At 34.6% G+C, this 19,097-nt stretch overlaps 1 protein-coding gene across 5 annotated transcripts in view; it reads left to right on the plus strand.

Annotated features, from left to right (window-relative positions):
• NOVA1 (NOVA alternative splicing regulator 1) overlaps positions 1–19,097 on the plus strand; it is a 140,389-nt gene that overhangs the window by 26,826 nt on the left and 94,466 nt on the right. The gene's annotated exons all lie outside the window — the stretch shown is intronic.

Below are 19,097 nucleotides of genomic sequence, written 5' to 3' on the forward strand. Positions count from 1 at the left end.
ACATACTTGGCTAGCTCTTGAAGTTCAGTTGCTTTTAATTTCTGGTTTAAATCTTTTTCATTTTTTTGCACTTATATTTTGAAGATGATTTCTTATGTTAAACTTAATCCCATGTATAATGTCTCATGTATTTGGCTGTATTTTGTCATGCATCTTATAGGTTTATTTTCTTCGTGGGTCTTTCTGATTCCAGAGTTCATGCCCTTTACTTGCACAGCACTATTACTATGGGTTTAGTTTTTCAATCCGCAAACACTTGAATTCTAAATAGTTAATTTTGTTTCTCAGTGATGGCAGATATAAAATAATTAAATGCTGAATTACTGCTTGTAAGGACTTTTGAGAAAGAAGGTAAATGGTTTTATGGTGTAAATTAATAATATGTGTTGCGACTGGAGATAAAGTGCAGCAGGTAAGGTGTTTTCCTTGCATGTGGCTGATGCAGATTTGATCCCCAGCACCCCATATTATCCCTCAAACCTGCCAGGAGTAAGTCCTGTGCACTACTGGTTGTGCACAAATAAAATATGTGTCTGAATGGGAGAGATAGTACAATGGGTTTGATGCTTGCCTTCCAGGTGGCTAATCTGTGTTCCACACCTGTTTGAAACCCAGCACCACCTATGCTCCTCTGAGTTCTTGTCAGGAGTGGTCCCTGAGCACAGAGCCAGGAGTAAGACCTGAGCACTGAGAAAAACCATGGGTGGTTCCAAAATAAAAAAAAAAAAGAAAAAAGAAGAAAAAAGGGGGAGGGAAAGAGGAAGGTAATAAGTAGACTATAACTGTATAAGAAAATATGAATCTTTTACATTTTCTCTTCATCTTTTCTCTTTTCTCAATAGTATTGTCCTGATTTTTCCCCCAGGATCCCAGCATTTCTTTCCTTTTTTCCAACTATCTCTTTTGTTTCTCTGTTAGCATCTGTTTCTATCATTATTTCTGCTGGGTTTAGGAATACCATATAGTTATAATCAGTAGTCTAGGTATGTCATATCAGGAAACAATAAATATATTTGTTAAACTTTTCTTATCAAAGTTATAGTAGTACAGAGTTTTGTTGAAAACCTAGTAAGTAAAGCATTCTTAGCTCAGTTTGGGTAAGGAAAATCTCGCTTAAATATGAACAGATGTTTTACATTCTTAGATAAATGCTTTAGATTTAATAGATTTGTGAAAATGGAAAGTTAATGAAGTGGAAGAATAGAAATGAAACAGGTATAGAATAAGTATGTGAAAATATAAATGATCTTATTACCAGTTCTCCAGATTGGGTTTTTCCAACCACTACCGAACTATTTAAATCAAACGAGATATGACATTACCTTAGAATATCATAAATAAGAGAAACTGTGTGTTCCAGGTCTAATTTTAATACATCCCGTTCCAAATTGATTAAAATATAAATCATTTTTACATAGAATTAAATATTTTGTACCCCAGATATATAGCTCCTCGTGTTTGGATTTGTGGGATTGTAACTTGGCTTTTGTGTGTTTTATTGGGAAGTGTGGGTTGAATTGAAGGCAAGTATACTTATAGGAGATGGATTTTCTTTTTATTTCCGATGTTTGTTGAGCATTCTCTGTGTGATAGAGAATTCTAAGTACTGTTGGAATTTTTATGCCAGGTCCTAGCTTGCAACGGACATGAGAAAAAATTTAGCATGTCTAAGAATTGGTTCCTTTGAGAAAATATTTGGAAGGCCACTCCTGACTGCTAGGGGGCTGTTGGCAAAAGCCTCATGTAGTGCAGTGCCTCAGTTCATCTCTCGGGCTCCCTAGGGAAGATTTTAAGAGGTACTATTCATCTTTAAATTATGGGTAAATTGATGAATTGATTTGCTGGGTTTTTTTTTTTTGTGTGTGTGTGTGTGTGTGTGCTGCTCTAGTGTAGTGCAATATATTTCTTTTAAGCTTTCTTTTTAGAAAAGCTTCTGTTGTTTTTTTAATAGATTTTTGTTTGTTTTATTTGGCGGGGGGCTCACACCCAGCTCTGCTCAGGGCTTATTCCTGGATCTGGACTAAGGGATCCTTTGACGGTCTCCAGGGACTAAATGCGGTGTGTGCATCAAACACTGGGCTGGTTGCGTGCAAGGCCCTACTCACTTTATCTCTCCAGAGGCCCATTTGAAAACAGTTTTTGATGAGAAAAATTACCAGTGTCACTAAGAAATAGCAAGAGAATGATTATGTTAGATATTTTTCGGAGTCTTATTTTCGGCATTAAAATTTTGGCTTCCATAGCCTTGGTCTTACTATGGGATTAATTGCCTTTTAAACTAAGAGGTAAAGACATAGAAAATAGAATAAACATTTACTATGCACAACTTTATGAAATAGGGTCTAATCTTACTTTTGTTTTTTTGTTTCTGGGCCATACCCAGCTGTTATCAGGGCTTACTCCTGGTGCTGTGCTCAGGGATCATTCCTACCTGTTTGGGGCATCATGGATCACTGGATATCGAGCTTGGGTTAAACTTGTTCGAAGCCATGTGCCTTACCTCTGTTCCTATAACTGAAGTTCCTAAAGGTCAGATAATTTCCCTAAAGCACTTAGTTTGTAACCATAAAGCCACCCTAAATAAAGACACATGCATCAAACATTAGACCTGGATTTCAAAGCTAGTGATAATATAGAATAGTTTTCATAAAATATATTTTTTCTTGGGATTTGTAACTGTGTTATGTCATGAGTTTCAGTAGTCTTAAGTATTGCTTGCATTATTACTACATTTTTAATATGCTAAATGATTGTGCTATATATACATTATACATGCATACATATTACTTAACTTTGACTGGAAGACTTTTATCATTCACCCAATTCACATATTTCTAGTATAAATTATATTTCCTTTTCTATCTTCATATAGCATATTTCTGGCTATTCAGTTGTGTCATGTTTTTTTTTAATTTTTCTTATATCAGTTCAAGTTTTGTTTTTAAGGATTCTGCTCTCAGTTTGCATTCTCATGTTCCTTGTTTTCTTGTATCAAATCTTCAGCACTAATCAGGGATTCAGACAAAAGCTAGTAAAAGAGAGAGCCATGGTGGTCCACTTAATCTCATTTTTTGTTACTTACTCATGTTACATAGTACAGATCCACATAGTAGAATTTGTCCCTTCCTGTGGAACAGTACTCAGTGTTAGATTACAGTGAAATGAGGCATGGTTTACCATCTATCTTCCTTTCTTTCTGGTCTCTCAAATCTCCTGTCATTTCTTGACTCCTCTCCTCCAGTCATGTCCCCTTCTCCTCTCCTCCTTTCCTCTCCTCTCCCCTTACCATACATATGTTTGGGCCATACTCAGTTGTGCTCAGAGCTCACTCATGACAGGACTCAGGGGACCATGCACTGAAGATTGAACCCTCATCAGCCATGTGCAAAGCTAGTGCCTGAACTGGCTGTCTTCGCTTTCCATCTCCTTCTTAACCTCTTTTCACGCAGAATTTTTAGCCCCTCATTATATCGAAGCCAAGAAAGAACTAACAGAAGACATAATAGACAGAAAAGAGAAAAGGTAGATTTCGATGAAGGAGAAGAGATTGATGGACTGGAAACAGATGTGAAAAGTGCAGTTGTGCATGAACACCACAAGCAGAATAGAAATAAATCAATGGAGAGATAAGGCAGAATACCTTTGTATTTCAGGTAGAAAGGGCACTTGCCAGATCTCAGAGGCAGACACTGTAACGTAGTAACTACTGCACTCTCTGTGTTTGGGATTAAGAAGGAGTCAAAACATGAATTAGAAATCAAAATAATAGCATTTTATTATTACAAGAGTACAAACAAGTTTAGCTTAGAACAAGTCCTAGAGTTTCCACTGTATTCTACTTATATAGTGATTATAAGTAGAAAGCAAAAGTCAAGTAGCCATTGTGATGTTTGTTTCATTTTTCTTTTGAGACATTGTGAATTTTTTCAAGATGGATATCTATAACACTCGTGACTTTTACTGGTCTTAAACAGATCTTATTTATCTTTTACTAGCCACTGAACTTGTATTCATAGTGATGATCTGGATTCATCCACAAATGTTTATATTGTCATCATTATAATTTTAAGTAATTAGGGATATGTATGATGTGTTTTAGAAAATTGTAGACGTATGGGTGAACCGAATTTGAATTTCTGTCTTCTTGTTTGACAGTTATTTGATTTTTTTGGCAAGTTGTTTAATCATTCTGGTTTATTATTTCACAGTATAAACATGACTATACTGGGATCTTATGGATTTAAGCTGTAATGAGTCATGGTGTATGTAAAAAATTTATCAAAATGTAGACTGAGCCTTTAGTAACTGGTATTATCTCAGTGTAAATCTGCGTAAGTCTGCATATGATTATGAAATTATTTCAGCAAATGGTTTTTGATTTTTTTACCTTAATAGTGCTTAGGGTTCTCCTATTTACTAAGTATGAATGACTTAAATTTACATATAATTAGGAAAAGCAATTATAATTGCTTAATATTTCTCTTTAACACATTTTAATAAAATTAACCAATGTACATAATTTCTTTAGGCGTGAATTTGAAATTGTCTGTGTAATAAATATTTTTGAAACTTCTGTTTTAGGGAAGAATTATTCCACAACACCACTTATGCCAATTTACTCCTTAAACACCTTCCATTAGTTTTGAAACTATATTGAGAGGGTGTATATCCCCGGGGATTAAAAGAGCAGGCATAAGAGCAGCTGAGCAGGCAATTGAAGAATGTGTGCTGACTAATTGTGTCATTTCTGCTCCTTATTCACTGTCAACTAAGTAGCTCTACTTTTAAATTTACTCTGTTATTAAATGATCAAGGAAACAGTTAAGTTTTGTTTACAGTTGATTCTCTAGCTAAAACGTGTTGCCATTTCAGAGAAAACAAACAAAGAACTAGGAATTTGCAGGCTTCAGAGAAAGTATGGAGTGTACAGTAACTTGGCTGAACTGTATATTTAAAAGTTCTGCCTGTGAGACTAAATTGCCTTCTGAAATAGGGTCCTCACTGTTCTGCTCAGGAGCTCCATAAACTCCAGGATTTGCTTGTCTGCTTTAATTTTCTCTTACGTAAGAAAGGATTTTAGTAGTACCCAGCTCCCAGAATTGTAGTGAGAATTAGTAAATATAAAGCAAAGGAAATAACACCTGACTCATTCTGCTTTGTAACTGTTAAGTATTTAATCAGATTTGAAGTAACATTGTTTGTAATTTGCACCATTAATATACCAGGAAAGAAAAACATTGCAGTAGAATCTGTATTTTATGGTAGGAACAGTGTAATACTGTTATTGAATATACAATGAGATTTTCATATTGTAACACATTTTTTTTCTCTTTATTCATTTCCTTCATTGTTGTTTCAATGAAGACAACCGAGATCCCACACATTCCTGGCTGTGGTGTTCAGATTTAGGTGCCCATTGGGACTTCCGGTTGCCTGTCTTGAACACTTAACTGCGGAGCTAGCTGAGAGTTGCATTTGTTTTTTTTTAAGTTGTGCTCATGACCATTCTGACTATAAGGCTTGCTGGAGTTTTACGAAGATGCTACTCACTGACTTTGGTTCTCCCACATTTTTTAGTGTTGCTCACTAGTAGTCTCACCTTCTTCTGTGTGGTACCCTTACACCAGAACACACTTTGTGATAGCAGGAATCTCAGACAGCAGGGTTTGAGGCTCAGACAGTAGAACTGTTCGGAATATGCCTGGGCCTTGTGGCAGTACTAGGGATTGAAATCTCCATGTGTTTGCTAGACTGGCCATCAGTGGCCATTGCTGTAAGCCACTGAGCTCTCTGGGCTCATATTCTATTTTTCTTTAATACATATTTTTTCTTCTCTGTTATTTTACTTATGGATAATTGGTTCTAAATTATTAAATAACAGAAGGAATAATCTGGGGCCTGAGGATTTTGATCTGTATCACCTATATGAGAACCATGTGATAGGATTCCCAGTCCTCCATCCCTCCCACCCACCACACACACACACACACACACACACACACACACACACACACACATATACACACACTCATAAACAAGCTTGGAGGCCTCTGACTACCACAGGGTTTGGCTGTAGTGTGGTGGCTGGAGCACCATGATGCCCAGGTGGTGCCTCTGCACAACCTAAGCAGTGCCATATCATTGGGTACCTGCATCTAGCTGACTATACTACGTGATTGGTGTTGATGGGAGAGGCCCCAGGTGCCCTGAGCTCTGCATGGCAAATGTCACTCTTTGATAAGGAGGAAATAGAAGTGGTACTACTATGTGTAGGGCACAAATAGGAATATAAACTGTGCAGGGATGCCAATCTACTAGGTAGTGTCAATTTGTAATTTTTATGGGAAAATTTTAAAATATAAGGCAAATTTTTTTCCATATTTAATAATCTTTCATCCTGGACAAATTTTTGTGTATCTCTAATGCAGTGATAATAGTTTAGACCCTGAAGAATTTTAAAGTACTTTCTAAATAAGCAAAGACAAGGAGCTATATTCAATAGAGGTATAATGCTAAATAGGACATAACTGATAGATCAAAGTCTCTGGAATCAAATTGTGTAGGGGGAAGGACTCAAACTCAGTTCAGTTCTTTATTCACTTATCAGTTCCTTTACTGCTGTATGTCTTTATTTTCTCATCTGTGAAATGGGAGAACTAAAAGTTCCAACCTCATAGATGAAAATTTGTATGAAAAGATGATCAAGACAGGGGCAATAGCAGATACAGTGCATATACTTTGTAAAATGTTAGTTTGCTTATTATATTTATATGTTGTTTAAAGTTATAATTAGTTTTAGTAACTGGAATCTTCAGGAAACCATTTTATCCTATTTTTCCCCCACAGTTGAGATTTGAGGCTACACGTGGCAGTACTTAACTCCTGATTCTTTGTCCATGGAATCACTTCTGGTGGTTTTCAGGAGATCATATTTAGTGCTTCTGACCATACCAGGGTGTGCCGCATGCAAAGAAAGTGTCTGTGCCTTGTACTGTCTCTTCAGCTATAATCGTTCTGTTCTGTTGCTGATGTGGGGGATGGAACCTGTGGCTTTGCACATGTATGTGATTCGCCACTGCCCCCCACCTTCTTCTCCTTTTTCTATTTTTTCTTATTACTCTCCTTTTAAAGTTATAAAGAATCGAATTTTTGTAATTACAGAATAGAGAATCTTGGTTATTTCACAGGATCATTGGTCAATGAAAGTATGATCATTGGTATACTCAAAAATAACACATAAATATTAATAAAGTAAGGTATGGCTCAATAAAATATGTGGTAGATGTTTTTAGATGTTTTTAAAGAATAATCTTTAACCATCGGTTTTCAAAAAGAAGGAAATTTTGTGACTTAAAGATGTGACATTCATCTCCATATTTTCTTATGAGATTCTATGTTGCTGCTGATGAGATTTGACTACAATAAAAATGGCTTTCTGAAATGTTTTTTAACCTGGATATATACACACAGAGCAGACTAAAAGTAAGATAGCATTAAAAGACTTGAAAATAAAGAAAAAACAAATAAAGCACTCCCCTGCTTTGCTCCTTTATGTCTTCCATGTCCCGGTTCCTTTGTGGGATATCCCTTTGCACTATGAGAGCTGTTTCCTACAGCATTTCTCTTTTAAATAGCACATTTAAAATACTCTATTGATATATCCAAATTTTCTTCTATCAGACTTCTTCCCATTTATTGAGAATATATTTTAATATCTAACCTCATTCTCAACGTACTTGCTTTGCATTAAATCAGCACAGTTAGAAACCATTATTTTTGTGCTAAATGATGTGTTATGAAAATTTCTTTCTCTCCTACAACTTAATTGTTTGCTTAATTAGTAAATATTTGCCTGAAATGGTAGGGTTTTTGTCTGATTGGTTCTGGGGGGAAAAATGTTTGTTTTTTAAATGTTAACAGGTTTCAAACTGAAAAAGGAGGTGGGGATGCTTCCCTAGGTGGCATGTGCTTAAAGTGCTACTCCCCTAATCCCCAGTAAAGACAGAAAAATAAAGAAAAAGTAAAAGAAAAAAATCTAAAAATAAAAAAGGGAAGTGGGGGACTGTTGATGGAGAGATAGGTAGTGCACTTGCCTTGCATGCAGCCAACCTGGGCTCAATCCCTGGCACCTCATAGGATTCCCAGAACACTGCCAGGAGTGAATTTTGAGTGAAGAGCGAGGAAAAACCCCTGAGCATTGCTAGGCATGGCTCCGAAACCAAAAAGAATAAATAGATATTAAGATCTCTGTTTTGTATATACTCAGACAGGGTTTCACTTTATTAAGTTTCTCTCTCAGGGAGGCTTCCCCAAACCAGGGGTGGCTTCGATGGAGGGCAAACTCAGGACCACAGAGGTATTGCTCTTCTCCTTGGCTTTGGTGCTTGGGTAGAGGGTACTACGGCTATACCCAACAGTACTTGGTGTCATGGTTCTATGGATTGAAATCAGGGCCCAGGACATACTAGGCATATATTCTTACCTACTGAGCTATCCCTAAGTTTCTCTCTTCTGTGTGTTGAGAACTTTTCATAATAATCTTTTCTGCTGTCTGGATTGGTTTCCTCTTATGGGTGATGAGTAACAGACATTTTAGAACTTGCCCCATCTTCCAGTGCTAGATCCTTTATTTCCTGAAGCCTGTGTCCCTATCTTTTATACTTCTTGCTTTTATGAAGTTATATTTTTTTCATCTAATTTAATTAAAGGAGTCATGGAAATCTGTATACTTGAGAATGTTTTTAGGTCATTCTCATATTTGATTGAATATTAGCCATGTATATAATTTCAAATTAGACAAATAATGCAGATGTATTGTGATTCTTTTGAATACTTTTTTTTAAAAAAAAGTCTGGTCTTCCTGTGGAGTTTTTCCTTAAAGCGTTGAATTAATGAGGTTCTATGCATTTTGGTTAGAAGCTGAGTGTCTGGGGACAAGAATTGTTTTGTAGATGGTTTCCTTAGGGTGATTGAGCACAGAGTCGGAATTCTCTGAGGTGCTCCCATATCATGACATCTATGTGTCTATTTTCAAGGGTCTGTGAACATTTCCATGATGAATTTTTAAATGGTATTTGTGGATGGCTCTCATCTGTTGGCCATCATAGAAAGACCAGTCTAGGTCTTGTTAATTCTGCCCCTTGCTCTGTATATGATTGCCAAATCTAAGTTGGGGACGGCTCTGGTTTGAGAAATCAAACATTCAGCTAGGGGTGAAAGAGGACAGATGAAATGGGGGTGATTGGCCTGGTCGTTTTCTTAAAGATGGATTTTAGAAAACTCCAAAATATTCAGGGCTAACATTACACATTTCTTTTCTTAGGGACCCTATTAAGCAAGTTAATATTGATTCTTATATTATGTACTACTCCATTTTAATTTTTTTTGGCTTTCTCTGTTGAACTGAATTAGTCACTAGTTTTCTGCCTGAGATACTCATTTTCCAAATCCATACTAGATTTTTTGCTTGTGATTTCTTCTACCATTTTTATGTTTGTAAGACTTAAAGACTGCAGAATTTTTATGGGTCAAGGACGTAATGCAGTAGTAGGATACTTGCTGTGCATCCATGAGGCATTGGGTTTAAGTTTCCAGTACTTTCAAAGAAATGAAATGCATATATGTGTATATATATACTTACATATAAAAAAACGCATGCATGTGTATATGTACTTATTAAAATCTTTTAAAATCTGCTCAATAAAAAACTATGACCTAGGGCTTGAAGTAAAGTTAATTCTTAAAGTGTATAGGTTAAAAATAATTCTATTCAACAGATTTTTATAATAATAAATCATTTCTATTTTGTGTGATTTTTATATACTTCTGTTTCTTTAGTGTAAACAGAAACTTATTGCTTTCCTGCTGAGGGTATAATTTCTGAATCTAGGTGATGTACTGTCAGCACAGTGAAGCAGGAAATTATTCTCCTGTGTCAGCTGCTGCTGTTAAAGAATAAAGAAGGTTTGGGATAGGATGCATTTCTATTATTTCTACTCACAAATCTTGCATGACATGCAAATAGATTTTAAGAGAGTTCAGAGTGTTTGGTGACAAAGAACTTGTTCACAGTTCTGCCTTTAATTTCTGAAAAACCCAAGTATATTTCAAATTGTCGTGTTTTCTTTCTGCCTCAGTGACAGTACTTTCTCAAATTTACTTAGATTAGTCAAGTGATAGTGCATTTGGAAATCATATTCTTCAGGACAAAATATCACTATGTTAAACTTAACAAATTAGCAGTAGCAGCAGCATGGTGTGATGATAATTGTATATGATAATTGTAATAGTTATAGGGAATGTAGTATGAGTCAGGGACAGTTATAAATACTACCTGCTTTCCATGTATGACTGAATTAGTTCACTTAATAATCCTTTGAGGACAGAGTGGCAAGCAATAATTTCAAACTGTGTATGTATCTGTGGTAGATGTATATGCATACAAAAGTATGCATTTATACATGTGTAAACATACAGCTTTGTATTAGAATATTTACATACCTAAATTATGTGTAAATTGGGTATAGTATATGTTTTGTCTTATTTGGGGATTTGGAAATGTCAGCAGCAATTGATAAGTCTCAAATACAAATCTGTCTATATTATATAAAAGTGACATTAAAGTTTAAAGTTACATTTTTATAAGTGGGGGGCCTATTTCTTTTTCAGTGTTGTATAACTAATAGAATCTTTAATGCTGAGGGTAAAATTAAAATTGTTTAATTTTAAATTAAATTTTGGTTAATCTAATTATTTCTTATCAGGATACTTTATTTTTCCAAAAAATAATGTATACATGTTTACTTTTTTCTTTTAGGGAAGATGCCTTAGAACAGTGTTTCTTAACCTTTTTCTGATTGTGGCCCCTTCCAACCTTGCTTCCTTCCCGTGGACTCTTCTCTTGTACTGAATGGCTCCCTAGTCTTGTGCTGTGGCTCCATTTTTGCAGTTTTTACCTATGATTCTCTTAGAATATCCTGAGTATCCAAGATATTAGCATCAGTTACAATAACAAGTCTCACAATGGAGACATTACTGGTGCCCACTCGAGCAAATCGATGAACAATGGGATGACAGTGCTACAGTGCAGTACTACTTAGGAATATTAGAAAATAAATGATAATACTTCATCTCATAGTAGATTTAAAAGTCTCTCGTCTTTAGACGTTTTCTATTGCATTCAAATGTGGTGCTAAAGTGTAGCATTATTTTGTCAGAAGTTTTCTATTTTTTCCTAAGCAGTATTCTTATGTAGTGCAAATGTAATATCACATAGGCAAAGAAGTTTAAGAGCATGAAAGTCTACTTTGAAAATATATCCTCAAATTCATGATACTGTTATATTCAGAGCATTATTTGGCTTTCAGAAATTGAAATAGCACATTGTATACCTAAAGAAATACATTGGCCTACTTAATCCTTGTTTTTTATTTATAAATTTTCTGTGTATAAGTTGTACTTTAAGCTCTATAACATGAATTACCGTTATAAAGATGTTGTTTAATAAGCACTGTTATTTTAAATATATTACTAGTATGTGAAGAGAACGCCTTTTAGGTAGCTTTGAGAAAATCTTGGGGTTTGGGCAAGTTTTTCTTTTTTTTTGGCTTTTTGGGTCACACCCAGCAATGCACAGGGGTTACTCCTGGCTCTGCACTCAGGAATTTAACCCTGGTGGGGCTCAGGAGACCATATGGAATGCTGGGAATCGAACACAGGTCGGCCGCTTGCAAGGCAAACGCCCTACTTGCTGTTCTGTTGCTCCAACCCCCTTTTGGCGAGCTTTTGTACCCAGTGATCATTTTACTTCCTCTATGTTTTTGCTTTTCCACAGTATCATATACTTTGAACCTAAAAGTAACCTTTTCAGATATACTTTTTATTTTATAAAAATTGAATTTTAATTTTGTATAAATTAGTATTTTAATATTTATAATTTTGGTTTGATTTTAATTCCTCAATGAGATCATGCGGATAGTATGGAATACTTCATTGTATTTATTCACTTGCTGATGGACATATTAGCAATTGTAAATAAAGTTGCTACAAATCATTATATTTCATTTGTGTGTGTGTGTGTTTATGTGTGTGTTCTGACATTTCAGCTCATTTGAATACATATTAAAGAATCTGATTGCTTTTTTTTAATTTGGAAAGATTTCTGTTACATTAGAAAGAAACTGCCAAACTGTTTGCCAAGATGGCTTTACCATTACACATTCCCACTAGCAGTGAATAAGAGTTTATTATTGCTCTGTGTCATCATTAGCATTATGGATTTTAACTCTTCTAATAGAATTGTAATTTTATCCCATTGCTTTAATGTAGTTCACAGTGATATACTGTAATGAGGATGAATGATGTGTTCTTATGTCATATGTCATAGTCCTAATTCCTATAATGAAGAATGTGACTTTATTTGGAGATAGGGTAGCATTGATTAAATTAAATGAGATTATTGCCATGGGTCCTAATCTATTATGACTCAAGTTCTTATAAAAAGGGGAAATTTGAAAAAAGAAGGGGGAAATTTGAACATAAATAAATTTATAAAGGAGAGTGTCATGGAACCATGAAGGCTAACTTCTATAAGCCAAGGATTAAAAACCCAAACATTCTTTTCTCAAACTCTTCAGAGATATTCAAATATTTCAACAATTTAATTTTGAACTTCTAGCCTCCAAAACCATAAGACAATTTATTTCTCTTGTTTTAACCAATTATTTTGTGGTATTTTATTATGGTAGCCCTAACAAACTAATGGTAATGATGTTCAGCATCTTTTCATTTGCTTATCTATCTTTACTTTTAAATTTTGAAAAGGCTCATATATTTTGCTCATTTTTAAATTGAATTGCTTGTATTATGATTAGTGAGGTTTTGGAGTTATATTTAAGATACTAATTCTTTATCAGATATGTTTCAGTTATTTTCTCCCCACTGTAGCCTGTTTTATTCATTTTTATAGCTTATTTTCCAGAGCGTATATATATATATATATATATATATATATATATATTTGCTTTTTGGGTCACACCCAGTGATGCTCAGGGGTTACTCCTGGCTTTGCACTCAGGAACTACTCCTGGCAGTCCTTGGGGGACCATATGGGATGCCGGGGATCAAACCCGGATCGGCCGCGTGCAAGGCAAACGCCCTACCCGCTGTGCTATCGCTCCGGCCCCCAGAGCGTATATTTTTTTAATGTATTTTAATGAAGTTCTCTAGATTGTCACATGTGACTTTTATATTGGATTAAAAGTCATCAATTAAAAAGTTCCCAGATTTCTCTGGATATATAGCTTTATATAACATTATGTCGATTTATCTCTGATCCATTTTGATCAAGATTTTTGACAGGTTTATGTCTGTCAAAACATAAACCTGTTTTGACAGACATAAACCTGTCTAAATTCATTTATTTGTATGTAGCTACTCAGTGTATTCCGAAACATTTTATTATAAGATATGTCCTTTCTCCACTAAATTTGGTACTGATTTCTCAAAAGGAGAAAATGTTTAATTTCTGAATTCTTCATTAGTTTCCACTGCTCATTTTTGTACCTTCTTTCAGCCATATGGCATTGACTTAATTTCTGTAGATTTATTAAAAATATATAAGATAATGTCAGTTGTCAAATTTTGTTGTTTGCCAATTTTGTGTTGACAGTCTGGTTTACATTATATACTAATAATGAGTTAACACTTGAATAGCTTAACTTTATGTAATACTCATTACATTTCCAACTTTCTTACGGCTGATATTCATACATCCTGTCATAGAATAATGTTTGTATGTTTAAAACTTAGTTTTCAAATTTTACTTATTGTGGTAACATTGGTTTACAGAACTGCATGTTATTTTAGGGATATAATTTCAACGTCTTCTATATGTGTTTTCCCACTCAATAGCAAAGAATCAGTATTCTACCATTGTCCTCTGTTCCACCTACTTCAATAAACACCCTTCCCCCTCTTTCTCTGGTAGCATCCATTCTCTGGAGGCTTCAAATTTATTCCCATTTGCCTTTTTCTGTAGAACTTTATTTTTAAGTTTTGTTTACCTGACTTTCTTTTCATTATGTTGTATCTCAAGAAAGGCCTGACTGATAAAGCATGTGCTTAGAATGGGTGTAAATGCAAGTTGTTAATGTGTTTGCAGTCTTGTATTCTCCAGAAATGGATCATGATATCAAAGAGAATGCTGTGTGCAATTTAGTCATGTGAAGTACCTTAATTAATGTTGGGGTTTTATGTCTTATACCTGTTGGCACTCAGAAGCTACCCCCTATATGTCAGGGGTCACTCTTGGTGGTGCTCAGGGAATCCTGGTGCCAGTGCTGATATTTTATTTTCCAAGATATAAATGATTGTTAGTATCAGCCACAGTAAATATTGATTAAAGTATTAAATAACTGGACAGAGCATGATTAAGTTTAGGGAAATGTACTTGTGTGATGAATCAAGGTGACGAATCCTGGCAGAATATTCTCCAAAATTGTGTTTTTGATTACGCTGTTAGAAATATTGAAACTTATTTCTCAGTTTAGTTCACTTAAAACTATTTTTTACTTTGACTTGTTTTTTGCCCTACTCTTTTCACAATTTCTTTTATTTTGAAAGTTTCTAAATATAGTGTCATATTAAGGAGAGTTTATATCTTACCTCCAATACAACGTGGTCTTCTCTACAAATATAAAGTATTTATATTAGTTAATATTTGTAATTAGTTCTAGCTCTATACAAATGTTTAAAATATTTTACATCTTTTATATGAGAAAACCTAAGCAACACCTTATAAAAATGCCATTGTTCTGTAACTGCTAGTGAATAATATGTGAGATGAAAGTCACTTCTATAACATTGGCACTATTTCATAATACTATGTGAACTGAAATGGATAATGAACTAGGGATGCATAGAAAACTAGGACTAGTTTGTCTCTAATGTAACCAGTTTATGATTCTAAAACCGTTTTTCTTTTGCGTGTTCTTTTTCTAATCTCAAGGAGGTGTCAGAACTTTCTGAATACTTCAGATAATCAGTTAATCTGATTAGTTTGGAGTTTAATCCTTTAGCCCACTTGAGAAATTCACTTTTCTCCTCCTGCTTTGTGACACTTGCAGACAGTAGTTCTTCAAGGTTGGAGTGTGTAAGGACGACCCTACAAGCTCATTCTCCTCACTCTTGTGCTCATAGAGAGTGATCTACTTTCATTTATATTCCTGTTTCTCTTTCATGATGCTGATGCTAGAGGAGATTGGCATTCTCTCCACTTTAAATGCCACCTTTGTGCTATTTTATCCCTGCTTCTGTTTCTCTGCCTAATATTGATTAGACCTCCTAGACCTCATACCTACTGTGGAGAGTAAGAGAGACATACTAGTTATGATTTGTATGTATCTTTGTTTCTGTGTGTATGTGTGTAGGGGGGAGCATTTTAGGATTGAAGCTCAGTTACTTGTACAGTCATGGCACATTTTTCTATTACTAATAGTAACTCTAGTTCTTTGCCTGCCTTGCTATCCAGCTCAAGTTCTTTTTCTTCTTAAATAGTCACTGGGAGGGGAATGGCATAGAATAGTAAGCAAATCTAAACACTAGCAGATGTCCAGTTGAGAAAACTCACCACCCTTCCCTCTTTGTTAACTTGTTTTACTCAGTTTTGCTTGACTTGAACTCATGGCAATAGTAAAGACTCTATAGATTGGCTCTCTTAGAATGGGTTTGGAATAGGGCTGTAACTGGGAAAAGATGATTTAGGAGAGATAAAGGCATTTCATTTTTTGTAGTAGTCTTTCACATGTTAATCTGCTTTAAATACTTCACTAATGATTCTATGTACTTATACTTGGATTCTAATTTTAATTCTGAGCAGTGGATAAGCGCCCACCTGATATCCTATTATATAAAATTTTCCATAGATTTGAATGGTATTTCCGTTCTTCATGGTTACTATCCAGTTTGATCACATCAGCTGGAATGATCCTTTCAGAAGATAAAGGAGGTTTTTGTCATTGAAATTAGAATGTTGCTGGGGTTTTCACTAACAATTAAAGAAAATTAAAAATCCCTCTTATGGTCTGTAATATTCCACATATTCTGATTATAGGTTAAAACCTTGACCTATATGATATGTTGAAGGTTAAGACCTTGACCTATATGATATGTTCCCATCTCAAAGTTTTACCCTCACTGTTCTATATCTTTTGTACTCTTATCTCAAGTAGTCTTTGAACTCATTTCATTCTTCAAATGTCACTTCCCTTGATTTTCTTAGACTACTGTTAAAATAATATGTATTTGTCACTGTGTTTCCATAACTGACTTTCAGTTTTTGGTTATACGTGAATTATTTTTATGCATTTACATTTAATATTATGTTATCTATCTCTTTCATTATCACATAATCTTCAAGAGGTCATGTCATTGATTTCTTTGTTTGGCATAACCACTTAAAATTGAACCTGATCCACTGAGATAATAAATATTTTTAGTTAAATGAGTAAATGCATGAATAAGTGCTAACTTCTGTCCTCAGATTTTAGAAAGAGCTTTGATTTACCTACAGTTCATTCAGTATTCTACATAGTAGTGAATATAATAAAATACAATTTGTTTTAGAATAGATTTTTTTAAAATATTCTTTTTAGTTTTTTTTCTTGGGGGTGGGGAGACCACACTTGCTATGCTCAAGGTTTACTCCTGGCTCTGTACTCAGGGCTCATTCCTGGTGGGACTTATGGGATCATTTGTGGTGTCAGGGATCAAACTCTTGTCTGCTGCATGCAAGGCAAGAACTTTACCCATTGTATTATCTATCAGGGCTGGCGCAATAGTGTAGCAGTAGGGTTTTTTCCTTGCACGTAGCCAACCCGTATTCAATCCCTCCGCCCCTCTTGGAGAGCCCGGCAAGCTACTGAGAGTATCTCGCCTGCACGGCAGAGTCTGGCAAGCTACCCGTGGCGTATTGGATATGCCAAAAAACAGTAACAAAAAGACTCACAATGAGAGATGTTACTGGTTCCCGCTCGAGCAAATCGATGAGCAATGAACAGGATGATAGTGACAGTGACTATCTATCAGACCCTAGGCTTTTAAAATCATTTCTAACTATATCTTCTTATTGTTGTTACAGTTGAACCATCCAGACCTCTTGATCTTGCATATTGCTGCTAGGATGATTTTTTTAAAACTACTTAGTATTCTTTGAAATAAAATACTCCAAAGTTTCTTAGCACATTTGGGCCTCTGCCTGTTGCCTATGTATTGCACTTGTTTAATTAATTCCGTGGTTACCTATGTATTATACTTGTAAGCTTATTATTAACAGACCCTAAATGTTAAGTATGCTTTTTCTCTTACTTTTATACCTTTACTTGGAGCTTGATCCTCTTATCTTTACTACAATAAATTTTACTACTAACGAATATATAAAATCTTAGTCATGAAAAGACATCACAGGTTTAAAATTTGAAATGATTTGGATTATGCAGTAAGCAATTGTAAACTGTGAATATGTAGTTGCACTTAAGTTTATTCTCATTAATATTAACAAACTGAATTCCCTACTGAGTTTCTTTAATATATGGTAAGAGTTTGTTATTTTTGGTTAGTATTTAAAAGTTACATCAATCCAGAAGAGCACGCAAAGCAAATACTTTAAATTCATTTTAAAGGTAAGGGTAATCTACATGTTTTAATTTACACTTTTTTGTAAAACTTATGTATATATGAATAATGATTTTTCACCTTCAGAAAATTTAAATAAAATGAGTAAAAGATTTAGAAAAGTAACAGTCCTAACCAACAGTTAGAGAATTGTGATCCTTTGATAGAGTACAAAACTTGATTTTTTTTTGTTTATGTCACTATGTGAGTGATAGAAGAGACTGAACAAAGGAAATGAAGCTATTATGTCAACAATTAAAATCAATTGTTTTCTATGTATAAACCTGTTCCAAGTTATATGTGGTGTCATATGTAACTTTTAGGAAAATATAGACTCTTGGCATATGTTGACAGTGTTCCAAAGTTATAATTAGTATTTTTGCACATAGAATAATACAAAATGTTGGGCTTAGATTGTGATTTAGGGATAGAACACTTGTATTTTTATAGGGGAGTCCCTGGGCTCAATTTTTCCGTACTGCCAATCAAATTTATTTTTACACAAAAAATGGTTTGTCGTCATGGTCTTTTTCAGAAGAGAAAGCTAAAAGTATAATAAAACCGTTGAATAAAGGATTATGATATTATGTAACCTAATGGTAAACAACGATAAGATACTAGTAAGTTTTAGTTGCTTGACATATTTCTATTGTAGTTATTACTATTTCTGATAATAGGTCAAATATTGTATCATGTGCTTTATGAGAATTATTTTAATTTAGTCATTAGAACATCCCTGTTACCCATTTTATATTAAAAGAAACTGGTGATCAAAGTTAGGTAGTTTGGTTAGATAACTCCTGCTATTCATTTGGTTGGGTGTGTTCATATCATTCGTCAATATGTCTTTACATTTTTTAGGGGAAATCACAGTGCCTTTTGAGATTTAAACAAAAATATGTGGTCCATAGGCTGGAGTGATAGCACAGCAGGTAGGGCATTTGCCTTGCACAAGGCTGACCTGGGTTTGATTCCCAGCATCCCATATGGCCCCTTGAGCACCACAAGGAGTAATTCCTGAGTAAAGAGTGAGGAGTAACCCCTGTGCACCGCTGCATGTGACCCCAAAACCAAAAAAAATAAAGTTGTCCATTATCTGCTCCCACAAGTATCTTTGATGTGATATATTTTTATCTAGTCAGCATTTTTGCAAAAAATCCTAAATTCCTTAAGTCTTTTACATGGACCCTACATAGAACTGTGAAACTCCTTACTCTTTTGTCTCCTACCACCTCTTGTCAATTGACAGAAATAATATTTATATCGTGTCTTACTTAGAAAGAATTTAAGAATGCTGAATGGAAATCGTCTCTGACTTCACTGAGTATATGCCATTATAAGTAAATTTTAATGTAACAAGTGAGATTCAGAAAAGATTGCTGAATGGAATTCCTTTTAATAAATTGTTAGAATTTATCACAAAACAC

The sequence above is a fragment of the Sorex araneus genome, chromosome 3 (genome assembly GCF_027595985.1).
Source record: "Sorex araneus isolate mSorAra2 chromosome 3, mSorAra2.pri, whole genome shotgun sequence".
NCBI lineage: Eukaryota > Metazoa > Chordata > Mammalia > Eulipotyphla > Soricidae > Sorex > Sorex araneus.